This window comes from Colius striatus, chromosome 2 (assembly GCF_028858725.1).
Source record: "Colius striatus isolate bColStr4 chromosome 2, bColStr4.1.hap1, whole genome shotgun sequence".
NCBI lineage: Eukaryota > Metazoa > Chordata > Aves > Coliiformes > Coliidae > Colius > Colius striatus.
The window spans coordinates 59,832,583-59,845,603 of NC_084760.1; positions in this window are offsets into that span (position 1 = coordinate 59,832,583).

Below are 13,021 nucleotides of genomic sequence, written 5' to 3' on the forward strand. Positions count from 1 at the left end.
CTACTTGATATATTTAAATTTGAATTAACCCCTGTATACCAACCATGGCAGCAACACAAGCTTCAGGCCAATACTCTAGTTCAATTATGAATGCAAATTTCTGGTGTGGGTATTCCTTCATGAACATTTACACTCATGTGTGAATTATGCCTATCTCTGGGTACTTGCATGACGAAATAATGTCTTTGACGTTTGCCCAGACTTCTGAAAATGAATTTCAGCCATGATCTCACACATGACAGATACTGTAATAAAATAGCAGTAAATGTAATTCCCTGTCCTTCACAAGATTCTTTATTATTCTTCTTCATCAAAAAGTCTGGCCCTCAAAAGCCATGGTTGATAAAAGTTGGCCCCTTCAGCATAAAGATCCCTGCCTATCAGGCTAACAAAAACAATTTCTCATTCAGTATTTGCATAGCATCTAACAAAAGGAGCTCTTGATCTCATATTTGGGTTTTCCACAAACTTTTGTGATAATAGAGTTGCAGTTACTCTAAGAAAGCTAATATGAAAGTGCTTTTGCTATAGTCATGTGTTTTTCCCCTACTATTCATTCATTCTGTCATATGACAGAAACTCTTATAAACTGCTTCTGGCAGCATTGTGTTCCCTCTCCTTCTCCCCAGAGGCTGTAATGTCCATCTGTTAGCTGATCTAGTGGTTTCACAGGCCTCCTTAAATCTGTTTGTTTGGGGTTTTTTTGCTACAGGAACAATCATGGGAAGTTTTGTTTCCCTCATCACTGCTAAGTTCAACCAGGAAGCCTAGTTATCCATGGCTTTAGAACATGTCTGTATTTCCAACTAATTTGGTGGAAAACTGTGGGCTAATATTTCTTGCTTTCTTTTCCCTAGTTAAATGAGCAAGGCTTGCATTTGAGACTGAGTGAATTAGTAATGAAGTTGATAAAAGGATGGTTAGGGGACAGATTTGGCTCTGTGTACCACCCTTGTGTCACACAGTTTAAGCTCCATATGGGAAAGCATGCAGTTGTTAGACCCTGGAGATTTATGCAAGGGAAGTTCATTGGTGTTTGGGCTTTGGTGACCTTATCTAAATTTTTTAACAGGTTAATAGGCTTGACCAGGATTTTTTTTTTTGTTTAAATTTGAAAATAAATGTAATCCCTTATCCAGAAAATCTTGCCAGTTCATAAGAAAGCACCTAATGTTGTGTCCATATGGTTTCATTACTAGTAGAGATATAGACTGAAACTTACACAGTTCCCTAAGACATTTGTATGGATTTTTTTCCATTTTTAAAATACAGCAACTTCTGCAATTTATATGGAGATGGAAGTGAGCAGCTGTCTCACACAAAATTCATGTGCCACCAAAGCTATGAACTTCAGCACAGTCATTCTGAGAATCTAAAACTTTTGTTGTATTCAAATAACACTGATGTGGAACATTTCAGCCACTTAAGTTTAAAGGCTCTCAACTGGTTGCCCTAGTTTGCATTTCAAGAGAAAAGAATACTTATTCTTCATTAAAGTTATCAAATACATGAACATTCTGGTATGGAGAGGAGAGTAGGAGGGGAGTAAGTTCTATCATGCAGTTCAAAGGCAGTTAAACAGTATGTGACATTGTAAGAAAGCTACTTGGGACACATTCCTTAATATAGAAAAGCAGGACAAAAGACCAGTTGACTGAATGCATAAAATTGATTCTTTTTTTTTTTTTTACTCAGAAATGCTGAGACATGTAGAAGTTCAAATAAAGAAACCACAAAAATAACAACAAAGAGACAATAACACACAGTAAAATCAGCATATGGGAAATATTTATTTTAAAAACATACTCCTCCTTTGATAATCACTCTGCTTTGTCCTGAGAACTGAGAAATAAATGCTATTTCTGAAAGTTTCATACTTCTCCTATTTCCTGGTGCATGTGGGTATAACTTCCCAAAAACAGCACGCCCTTTGTTTCTGAGTTTTTTATCCAGTTTTGGGATCCCTAAGTATGAAGCTAGACTGGAACAGGCATAAATCAATCTGCTGACTGTAAAGGCAGGTTTTGCACAAGATTAGAGACTGTAGAGAGGGCTGTTACAAGACAAGAAGCAGGGATGGTCTCATCTGAGCAGATGATAGAAGCGGCTCAAAAATATGATATTTAGCAGTAAGGAAGTAATTTTTCTGGCTGGTTATACCTCAACAACAGCTGTTGTTCACAGTTACAGTGACAGCTGGAGATGATTTAGAAACCACTCTCTTAAGAGACCGGTGGCTGGACAAGTGAATTTTGACCACATTGTGACTTCAGGAAGATTAACATCTCACGTACAGATATGCCAACCATACCAACTCCAGTTGTGCTTGCAAGGCATATGAGGGCTTTTTAATAATTTGCATGTCTGTCTAGTGCTTCGTAGCTGAAAGAGAAACAAACTCTTGGTTACACTCTACACTTTGATGGGGGTATGATAAGCCAAGACCACTCAATTTTAACAGCCAGAAAACTTCACAATAACTATGGGAACTGTCTGTCCTTCTCTTATTATCTTATGTAGGACATGCCACAGAATTCTCTCTTGAATCTCAGGAGTAACCAGCTCTTGAGTGGAAGAAAGGGGACTGGCAGGGAATGGCTGAGAAAAGGCATTTTGGAAAGGAATGCTCCTTTTTTTTTCTTTGCAGGCAAGCCAGGGAATGCAATTTCCATCTATTCAGCTGTTCTGGTTTGGTTTTTGTTTTTTTTCCCATTACTATTTGTTTTCAGGAGAAAAGTTGATAGATTTGTGTCTAACTACCCGAACTACAGCTGTGAATACCATTTCAATAATGTCTGGAACATTTAAAGGATATTCCCATCAGCAGAGAATGCAAAACGTGCTTCAGAAATGATAGTTGTTAGTAATTTCTCCTTATGAATTTCTCCTCCATTTTAGTCAAAGTATGCCTTTTCTGTATCTGGGAGCACATTTTCATGCAGCAGCAGATTCCAAGGAGGTTAGTTTGCATCCCTCCTTTGCAGTCTTCTCTAAGGGGCATTGTCCACATCTTTTCACCTCACCAGTTTAGATTCTTCTAAATTACTTGTTTGGATTACAGATGCTGGGTATGTCCCTAGCACTGTTAAGCATTTCAGATAAGTCTTCAGTTACAAGGAGGAAGAAGGGAAAAAAAAATCAGTCTGAATACATAAAGAAAAAAAACCCAACATTCAAGTTTTTGTTCCTTGGCATTTTTAAAAGCTTAACGGCATACCCATGGGAAAGGTGAGTTCAAAGTGTTGCTTACTCTAATTCTTTCCACAGAATGAGAAACCTTGCCTCATTTCCTTTCCTCAGTTACGAGTTAGGTCACATTTTATGTGGTATGCAACTTAATCTTATGAGTAGTATATAGTTTTGGAAACAGTTTAGCTGCATAGGCTTAGGAGATGCACATGATACAATCTTGTATTTCTTCCAGTAAATTTTTATTTTTGAACATTGCCAACAACTTTTAGACTCTGGTGTATCAAACATGCTTCTATTGGTTTGGCAGCAAATAATTCCCTGTAATTGTGATTCCTAAAGGCAAAGTCAGATGAAGTGGCAGCAACCAGAACATTGTTTGGTGGGAAGGCAGAGGAATGAGAAAAGAGGAGAAGGCAGTGAAACATGTTTCAAAAAGGACTGGTAATGTTTTCCTAGGAGACTGCGTGCTGTGAAGGGCACAGGATCAGTCAGTGGACCTTTCTTGCAGTTGATCCACATTGTTGGGTATAAGAAGCAACTAAGTCAGTATCTAACTTTCATGCAGCGTGTCACTGGCTGTATCTGCTGTCCAGCATCTTCCTTTTCACATGGTTCCCGCTTATCATTTTTTTTTTTACTCAAATGTGTGTCTTTTTTTTCTTCCCAGCCCCAGTCATGTTTCTCCCCAGTCTCTGTGGCTCAACATGATCTCTGTCTTCTCCAGCTGTTGCTGCTTGCAATGAAAGGAGTCCCCATTCCTTTCTCCAACTCACCCCTTAGCATTTGGCCCAACTGTTCACATGCCAACCACACTGCTTGGTCTTTGGGACTGTGATCCCTGCTTTCTCAGACCAGAAATCATGCTGCTTCTGCAACTCAGGACTTTCAGAAAGCTTAGTGTAAAAGTGATTAACTTAGTCATTAAAATCCCATGATTTCTGCCAAAGGAATAGGATGAGCTATGAGAAGTCCAGAAGTAAACATTGTCAATAACAAAATACTTACTTTATGATAACCTGTATGTCATTATAGCTGTTCTCTGAGGTACAGATTTCATTTGATGTACTTGTGTAAAGACCCTTAGAAAATTTCTGTTGGTCTGAAAGACTTGTGAGTGGAAACCTTTTAAGTATTAACACTTAATACTTAAAACTTAAGTACGAGAAGCGCTGTAAAATTGTGTGGGTTATAGACATACATTTGCTGATTGATTGCTATAAAAAATGGTTCCCGGTGAAACACAATTGATGAATTATATAAAGTCAAAAGAGAAGTTGGCTAACTGATTTCTGAAACTCTCGGGAACTTTATGAAACCCACTGTGAGAAAGATTATATTTCTTCATTAGAATTGATTTTCTATTTTCTATTATATGTTCCTATACTCTTATTAATACAGAGTAACTGTGGAGAAAAATAGCACTGACAAACTTTGTATTTTCTGGCTAAAGCTTCTGCTTTATGAATCACTGAATCCACAGTCTACTTCTTGCCCAACGAAGCTGCACAACGTCCTGGACAGCTATACCATGGGATAATGATACACGGGACGTGACGCACCAGTGTGTTGTTTATGCCCAGGGATTTTCCTGTGTGACGTCTTGGATTGTTTACTGAGGTTTGAGGTTAAACTCAAGAAATATTTCCTCCTGGTCTCTGATAATCCATCTGCTTTTTAACAACTTGTTGTCAGTTGTGAACTACAATCAATTTCTGCATATTGCTTTGAATAAAAATATCTCATATGTTCTTTATATAGCCACATGGGCTTGGCTGAACTGAGTAACAACTGCAATGCTACCCTAATAGCCAAGTAGAGGAGAGAAAACAAAGAACTGCACAATTTCTTCTTTAGATGTTAATGCTGAGTGGCTTCACATATAGCTACTTACAGGTTTGGCCAGCTCAGACTAGACGACACAAGGATTGTGTTTTAGACTTGGAATGACCATCAGTGAAACTTCCAAGAAAGTGGTCTTAGTCATCCTGAAGCCTGTACAAAGCTCACCCAGAGCTGCAGCAGTCTCTTACCTAACCAGAAGTTTGCTTCCAAGTGAAAAAAAGGTGAGACTGTCAGTGTTGACACCTTCCCTTCTTGGATTGCTGGTTGCTAGCAGTTAAGCAGCTTGTCAAACAGTTGTCCCCATGGTCTCCAGAGGTAGTTGTAGGAAGAGACAGAGTAGAGCTGATGTAAGGCTAGCTAATGCACATTGATAATCCATTTTGTTGCTGTTCAGTATGTGAAGGGGGTGTCAAACTATAAGGAAAACTTATCATATCAGTTAGTGAAGAGTTGATTTGAGTTTTTACCAGGACTGAAGGAAGGCTCCTGCTATGATATGGAAAATGAAGTCTCTATATTCTTACCTACTTTACTGTCTTCTCAAACAATGAGAGATTTTAAAAGCTTGTTCTGTTTAGGAGAACAAATACAGAACCTGAGAGGAGATACTTTTCCTAGCTGTATTGCTAAGAGTGATAGTAGTGATGAACAGCAGAGAAAGAAAGAAAGAGCTATCTGTAGATATAGATATATAGATATAGATATGCATATAGAACAACATTGGCACCAAATAATTAGAATGATATATAAATTTGCTAGCAATTGATTCTAGTTGGAAATCGGAAGACAGGTTCTTACCAGTAAGCTTCTGGAATAGCTACTCAACTGAAATTGCAAGGGATAATTAGAAATGCTTTTAAGAAAGAACTTGGTCAACCTATGAATCAGCCTGAATTACAGTTACCCATGATAACAGGGAACTGCCTCAATGACTCAGTTGGATCTGTATTCTTTGCCTCAATGAATAATGATTAAATGAAGACCAAAAAAAGGCATTTTTACTGTAGAAAAGTAATGCAGTATCTGACTGAAACGGTGATCATGGATACTTGATGGAGATTAACACGGGGAAGTCCTTATGGCCAGGAACTTCAGAAACTTACTTGGGTTTGTTGCAATTGAAATGAAAGGCGTCTGTGTTGACAGGATTTGTATAAGCACTGTTCGTGCTGCCATTTCAGCAGTCCTAGCTCCCACTGTGCTTGCACTGCTTGTGAATCATCTTCCTGAATGTTTGTTTAGGAAAACTATTCCTTACATGCTCTAATTCCAGCTGTGTTTGTGAGGTTGAGAAGTATGTGTGTGGATGACTGAAGGAAAAGGTGGGGGGAGGTGGGTGGATGGAAGGGTCTTTTATTCCAAGGTGGAGTTGTAAAGCAACTAACTCATCAATACCTCCTCCCTGTACTGACTTTATTGACTGTTTTGCATAGCATCTGCAAGAATGAGCAAGAGAGAGGCTCTCTGAAATGTGAGGACAGGAGGTGTCATGCAGAGCCAGAGAAAACGTCTGTACAAAGTGCCTTTGACTAGTTAGGGAAAAAAGGGCATGGATAGAGTTGGTAAGAAAGAGCTTAGTAAAACTTAGTTTTTTGGGTTTTTTTTAAATTTATTTTGGACTGAATTAGTCAGCTCACTGAAACGAAATAATTTTGCAGAGTTTGACTTTGTTTTCAGTGGTGTCCCGACACAACCTTGTCAGAACAAGGTTAGATGCCAACATATCATCTCCACGACTGTTTTTTTTCAGGCTTCTCTTGAGCTGACAAACAACCTGAACTCATTGAGTCCTGGCTGACAGCCATATTATTCCATGTCTGACTGAGCTGACAAAATCTATAGTTTGGATCAGCTTGCAGACACAAGTTTGATGTTGAACAACTAGAGCGAAGAGTCTAAACAACCAACCTGCTACCTGTTTTGTTGCTTTTCTATCTGAATGCTGTCCCCATCTGAAAGATGGCTCTGACCTGGTACAGAAATGTGAGAGTTTCTGAAGTCCTAAAAATTCTCCAAGGATGGGAATTTTTTTCCAGCACAGCCTTTCTGCCATGACTCTCCTCTTCAGCACATCCAAAACTGTAAATATGCTGCTGTCTTTGTTTGCTTTGCCAAAATCCTATTCCAACTCCTCATAAGAAAAAGATATGTGAATTTTAGTTGGAACATATACAGAGAATGGGGCAAGGCAATCTGGCTAAAAGAGCCCAGACACATGACAGAGGTTGTGGTAGTTACTGGATCTGCTCAGAAGCATTCATTGCAGAGGAGCTGCCTTGCAGTTCATTGCAATTTATATCCACTGAGAACAGTCAATTAGAAGATGAAGAAGAGACATGGGATGCCAAAGGCAATTACATTTATTAAATTATCTGCAAGCAAGAGCTGACTGACTGAGTGGCAACTATGGGACCACCATAATAGCTGAGCCCCTGTCTCTTTATTGTTTTGGATACAGGATGCAGCTAATGATCACTATTCATCAGTATCATTATTTTGTTAGTGACAGAAGATTATTTTATCCTAGGATACTGGCCACTGGAAAGACCTGCCTCTTTTGTAGCTTGAAGACTATCAGTTGAAAAAAAAACATATGCTACCTTTCTTTCCATGTTTAAGTTATCTAGGGAGGCATACAATATATAAGATCAAAAACAATGTCTGAGAAATAAACTCAGAAAGAAGATCAGAGGGAAACAGGTTTATATGCTTGAGCCAATGCAAGAACTACATCTGATATGCTGGAGCTTTGGATTTTTATATCATGCAGGGGAAGAATGAGCAGATTTACTGCTTTGTACCTTTTACAAAAAGGTTATTCCAAATACTCTTCATGTAAGTCTTGCAAGGATGCAGCATTTATGTAGATCATAGGGTACCGTTAATGCTTACTTATCTCTGCTCTTCACATAAAACTTCTAAAAAAATAGATATCTGGCATGTACTTTGAGACTTTAGGCTCACATACAGGAAAGAGGATAATAATATTTTCCTTGCATCCTCAAAACCCATTCCATTAATATCTACATCCCAATAACTAGTGGAGAAGCTAGACAATAATAATACTAATAATACTAATACTACTACTACTACTACTACTAATAATAATAAAATGAGTTTTTGGTTGTAAACAAAATACAGTCTGAATGGAGTACAAGGGAATTAGAGTTGCTGGGACTGGCCATCAGTGTTTGGGATTCATCCCATCTTATTACCTGGTACCAACTGACTAGTTCATTTTTGGGACTAGTGGTTGTGATAAGAGACAGGTCACGGTGGGAGTCCCAGGTGTTGATTCTATGTAAGTAGGCCTCCTTATTAGGCCAGTATTCCTGATCAGTCTCAGAGTTGTTGAGCTGTGTTTCCTTGTGTTAGAGAGATGCAAGTCATGGAAAGACATAGGCTTGGGGCTCCTGTGCTATGAATTGTGCCAGCAAAGAGGGCAGTGACAAAAGCCTGAGAAAATATCTGAGAGGCGTTAGGAGAATAAACTGTGGCTTGTCTACATGGAAAAATTGTCTGTGTTATTTCTGTGGAAGAGCTAATCTGCATTTACAGAATCCTCTTAAAGACACTTGCTTTGCTCTGTAAGAATGCCAAGAATTTGAAGCTATCACTGAAGCTTTTCGTGGTTTCACAATTGTTTGTAGTACTCTGAAAGCCCATGGGGCAATGACTTCTGACTATCAGTTAAAGAGCATCGTTAGTTCACCCTAAAGAGTTGCTTGCCCTACACCTCTCCTCCATTGAGAGTAACTAAAAGTAAAGTCTGGACTTTTTTCTAAATAGATTAGATTTAAAACATCAGCTGGGATTAAAAATATAAGAAGATCTTGTCAAGGTGTTTGATTAAATGTTCTAATCATGGGTACCACTAGGAGTCAACTTACTGTCAGTGAATGCTGTCATGATTATTGACACTAAACAAGTCTAAAAGGGTAACTAACAAAGAAGTGCCTTAGCATAAATGCTTTGCCACCTTTAAAATGACACTTATATCTACTGTACCAATGCTTTCTCTGCGAGTTATGCTGGAGTAAGTAGCAGCGTGTGTAAGTGCAACAGCCCTGTAGTGTTAAGACCCTAAAAGGGTTATAGGAAGATATCCTCCAAAGACAAACAACTCTTCAGAAGCTTAGTAGGCTAGTCTGAGACAATGTTATTTACCAATAACTTATTAACCATGTGTCTGAGGTATCTGGTACACAGAGCTCTTGGAACTTTCCATGAAAAATGAACCCCAGACAAAAATAAACATCCACTAAAAATACACAAGTTTCTTTCTGGGGTGAGTGTAAAATGGCTTTTAGACACCACTAACATCCTGGTTGAGTCAATTCAACCTCCCTTAAAATACATAGTTGGGTTTGGTTGAATATCTTAGTTTTTAAATGGTGACAGTCTAAAGAAATGCCCCTACAAGAAATGATGATACAATTGTTTTGGATTTTTTATACCTTCTTACAAAAAGACAAAAGAACTGAAAAAAATGAGCTCTTAAGTTTTTCTTTGGAGGAGCTGTCAAGTAATTTTCATACCTACGACTTTTGAGATGTTGGCTGTTTTCCAGAATCTTAGTCCTAGCAGGAAGAGCTCATCTGAGAAGGCAACATTTGCAGAGTCTGCATTACATATCCTACAGGGAATGATGCTTAGCCAAGATTTGCTAAGCAATAAAGACTTACTCATAAGTGACGGACTATTGAGAAACTAGGGGCAAAAAAGTTTAGGCAAGGGAGTCAAAAATAGAATAAGCAAATGTGCCTCTGACATATGAAGATAAGCTGGCTTTGGTGTGTCCATATAAGAGAACTGCTGATTTAGTTTAATGTAGACATCTGCAAAAAAAATCACCAACCCAACTTGGTTAACAAATTTGACAAAAATAATTAGTAAGTTTTATAAAGGATACATATCTCTACTCCTCAGAAGACCAATTTGTAAATTAAACTGGAACAAAGAATGAATTAAGCAGTGAGGAGAGTCAGAGTCTGCCACTGGAAATACCCATTGAAGGCTTGCACTCCACGCAGGAGTGGCTTCTCTGGTTGTGAAAGACCTGCTTTTTGTTATTCTATGTCCTGAATAGATTCAAGAGTATTGCCTTCCACTTCACTTATGGGCTACACGAAAGTATAAAAGGAGAATAGCAGAAATGAGAAGACTTACATTTCTACTATCTCTTTATATTGATTGTGTAGCCAGTATTGACTAACTTGCCATCTATCTCTTTAGGACTGACTTAGCACATGTTCCCTAGATGGGATCTATCAGCGTTACGTACAGACTTCGGTTCTCTTTGTCCACCATCTTTGTCCACCAACAGTATTGTGATTCGTAACAACATACACAAATTCTGCGCTGAAAGTAAGGCAGCAGATTGAGTTTGGATGACAAGATATCCCTTGTGATCTTCTGGGCTCCTGAAGATCATGCCTATGGCCCTTGCATCAAACTTGGAAAAATGCACTTCCTGGCAGTCCTTGCAGCCTGAGTTAGGTTTTCTTCTTTATATCTAGCTCCGGAGAAACTCTGGACAGTGTTTTGATGATGCACAGGTCAGGCATAATATGCCCAGGCCATAAAGTAGCAGGGGTTCAGCAGTAGGCACCCTGCTGAGACTTCATGGTGGTTCTCTAAAAAAGAGGTAGGTGCAGTGTCCTGCTGCAGAACACCTCCTGCATCCATGAGATGTTGTTCTGAAGGATTTTATTGTTTAACAATTATTTAAACATGCATTGTTTACCTTTCCTGATGGGCTTCTCATTTTGGCCATGAACCAGAAAATGGTTTCATTTCATCACTCTGAAGTAGCTTTACCAGAAGCAATGTTGTAGATCCTCGTGTACTTTGTAACAAACTTTGTAAACAAATATTTCTAAAGATCTGTTTTCATAAACACAGAGGAGGTAAACTAGAGAGTTCAAAAGAGTAATACTAAAATATCCTGGAACTTCCCTGGGTAGTTTTTTGTTGTGGGAGTCTCAGAGGAAGCAGCACACACTATGCACATTATCTGTGTGACAAGAGTTGAAGACTCTAGAGTCAAAGGAAGATAGTCCTTCCAAAGAAAGATAGGAAGTGAGGTCAATAGTGGGTCACATCCACTCACTGTTTGGAGATGAGTGTGAACATTTCATACCAGGAAACAGGTTTTCCCCGCTTGGTGAAATGTTTCTGTATATGCATCCTTGCCTCAAGCCAGAAGCAGCACAGAAGCAGAACAGCTGAGCAGGAGAAGGCTGTCCGCAAGGAACTCGGGCACTGGCTTAGGTGGCAGTGCACGGACAGGCATTTATCCTTGACAGTAACAACACGGACAACGCTAATGTTAGATAGTTGTTTCCACTGGAAAAGAGTTATAGTCTTCCTGTGCAAACACAGCTCTAGTTAGCTTACTTAGAGATTATCAGAGAGCTTTATAATTCACGGCCGATTAAAATTTATATAAAGATGTTTTTCTTAAATGGTGTTTAAGCTTTCAAAAGTGTTTGCACACAGATGGGTTGGGATTGCAAAACCAGATGTCCAGCGAAAGCTGTGATGGTCATGACTCCAGAAACATGAAGTATTTGTTGTGGCTATTACTCTGAAGCACAGCCATACCACAGCTATTAAAATTACTTGGAGGCTTTACGGATGTCCTTTTATGGAGGGGAAATTTGATTCAAACAACAAAACATTTTCATTAGGTGTTTTGTTCTGTGGCATCTGATCACCTCCAAAACTTACAGTGCTTGCATATATAGCACTGAAAATCAGATGAATGAGAAACAGCACCTGCAGTATTAAAAAAGAAAAATAATTCCCCTGTTTTTCTTCCTATGTGCACCCCTCCTCTCCCTTCCTTCTGGAGATGCTCAAGTTTTCTCTCCCGAGTCTTCCAGCTAGTCTTTATATCACACTTGTCAAGTATAACATTAATGTTAATAATGTTTAAACCCTCTCTTATGCCTTCATTAGGTTTTGGTTTGTTTTTTTTCTTTTTCTGGTAAGGAATAACAAATGGCACTTCTTTCACTATCCCTGCACATAGTATTTTAATGTTTTGTGGATTTTATTGAGTAATATCATATTGTACAATACCAGATGTTTTCTTAAATGTGCAACAGTTTCTGGATTATTTGAGGTCTGTTAAAACACTGGAGGAAACAACTTGCAGTGTGAAAGTCACAAACTTCTTTTTTTCATGATAATTCAGTGCAGCCAGTCTTAAAGCATCATTCTAGGTACTTTAAATTAGTAAAAACATTTTCCAGATTCATGTTTCAATGACATTTTAATATGTTTATATGAAATAGATGTTATTCCAGTGGTGAAATACAAACTTGGCATTCCATACATTTGTTTCCAGTAAAAAGGTAGTGAATGCCAATGCTTGTAGCTCATGAAAAAAAAGACATGTCACATCTGACTAGTAATGCTACAGTATTACAGCATTGGACTTTTTCAAATTAAATTGACCTGCATATTTTCCATGACAATAACTACTAAAATGTGAAGAGGTATTTCTGGTGCAGAACGGGGTAGATGCTAAAAGTGTGCATGCATTCAAAAAGGGACTAGACATGAAGAAACATTATCTCAAATAGCATTTAGCAAGAGACCTTCCCTCTAATCGAGAAACCTCAGCTGCACATATTTGACCGCTGTTTAACCTGATTTAACACTGCAGTTCTTATACTCTTACACATGAAGTAAAGATGGATTTCAAAACTGTTTCTATTATTTAGGAAGATAAATCTGTCTGGAGATGAAGGATTTTCATTCCTGAATTCCTTAGGCATTTTTAAAAATCTTTGCCTCCAGTTGACCACCTATTTTGAAAGCTTCTTTTTTTTTCCTCCCTCCATCCCTGTGTGTACTGAATTTTGTTCACTTTGAGTTGTCCAAACACAGTGAGATGTAAGGGGATTTCTCAATCTGATTTAGGGTGTTGAGGCTGGGCCTTAGGAATACATCTAACAAAGTCCGAGGAAAGTGGCCT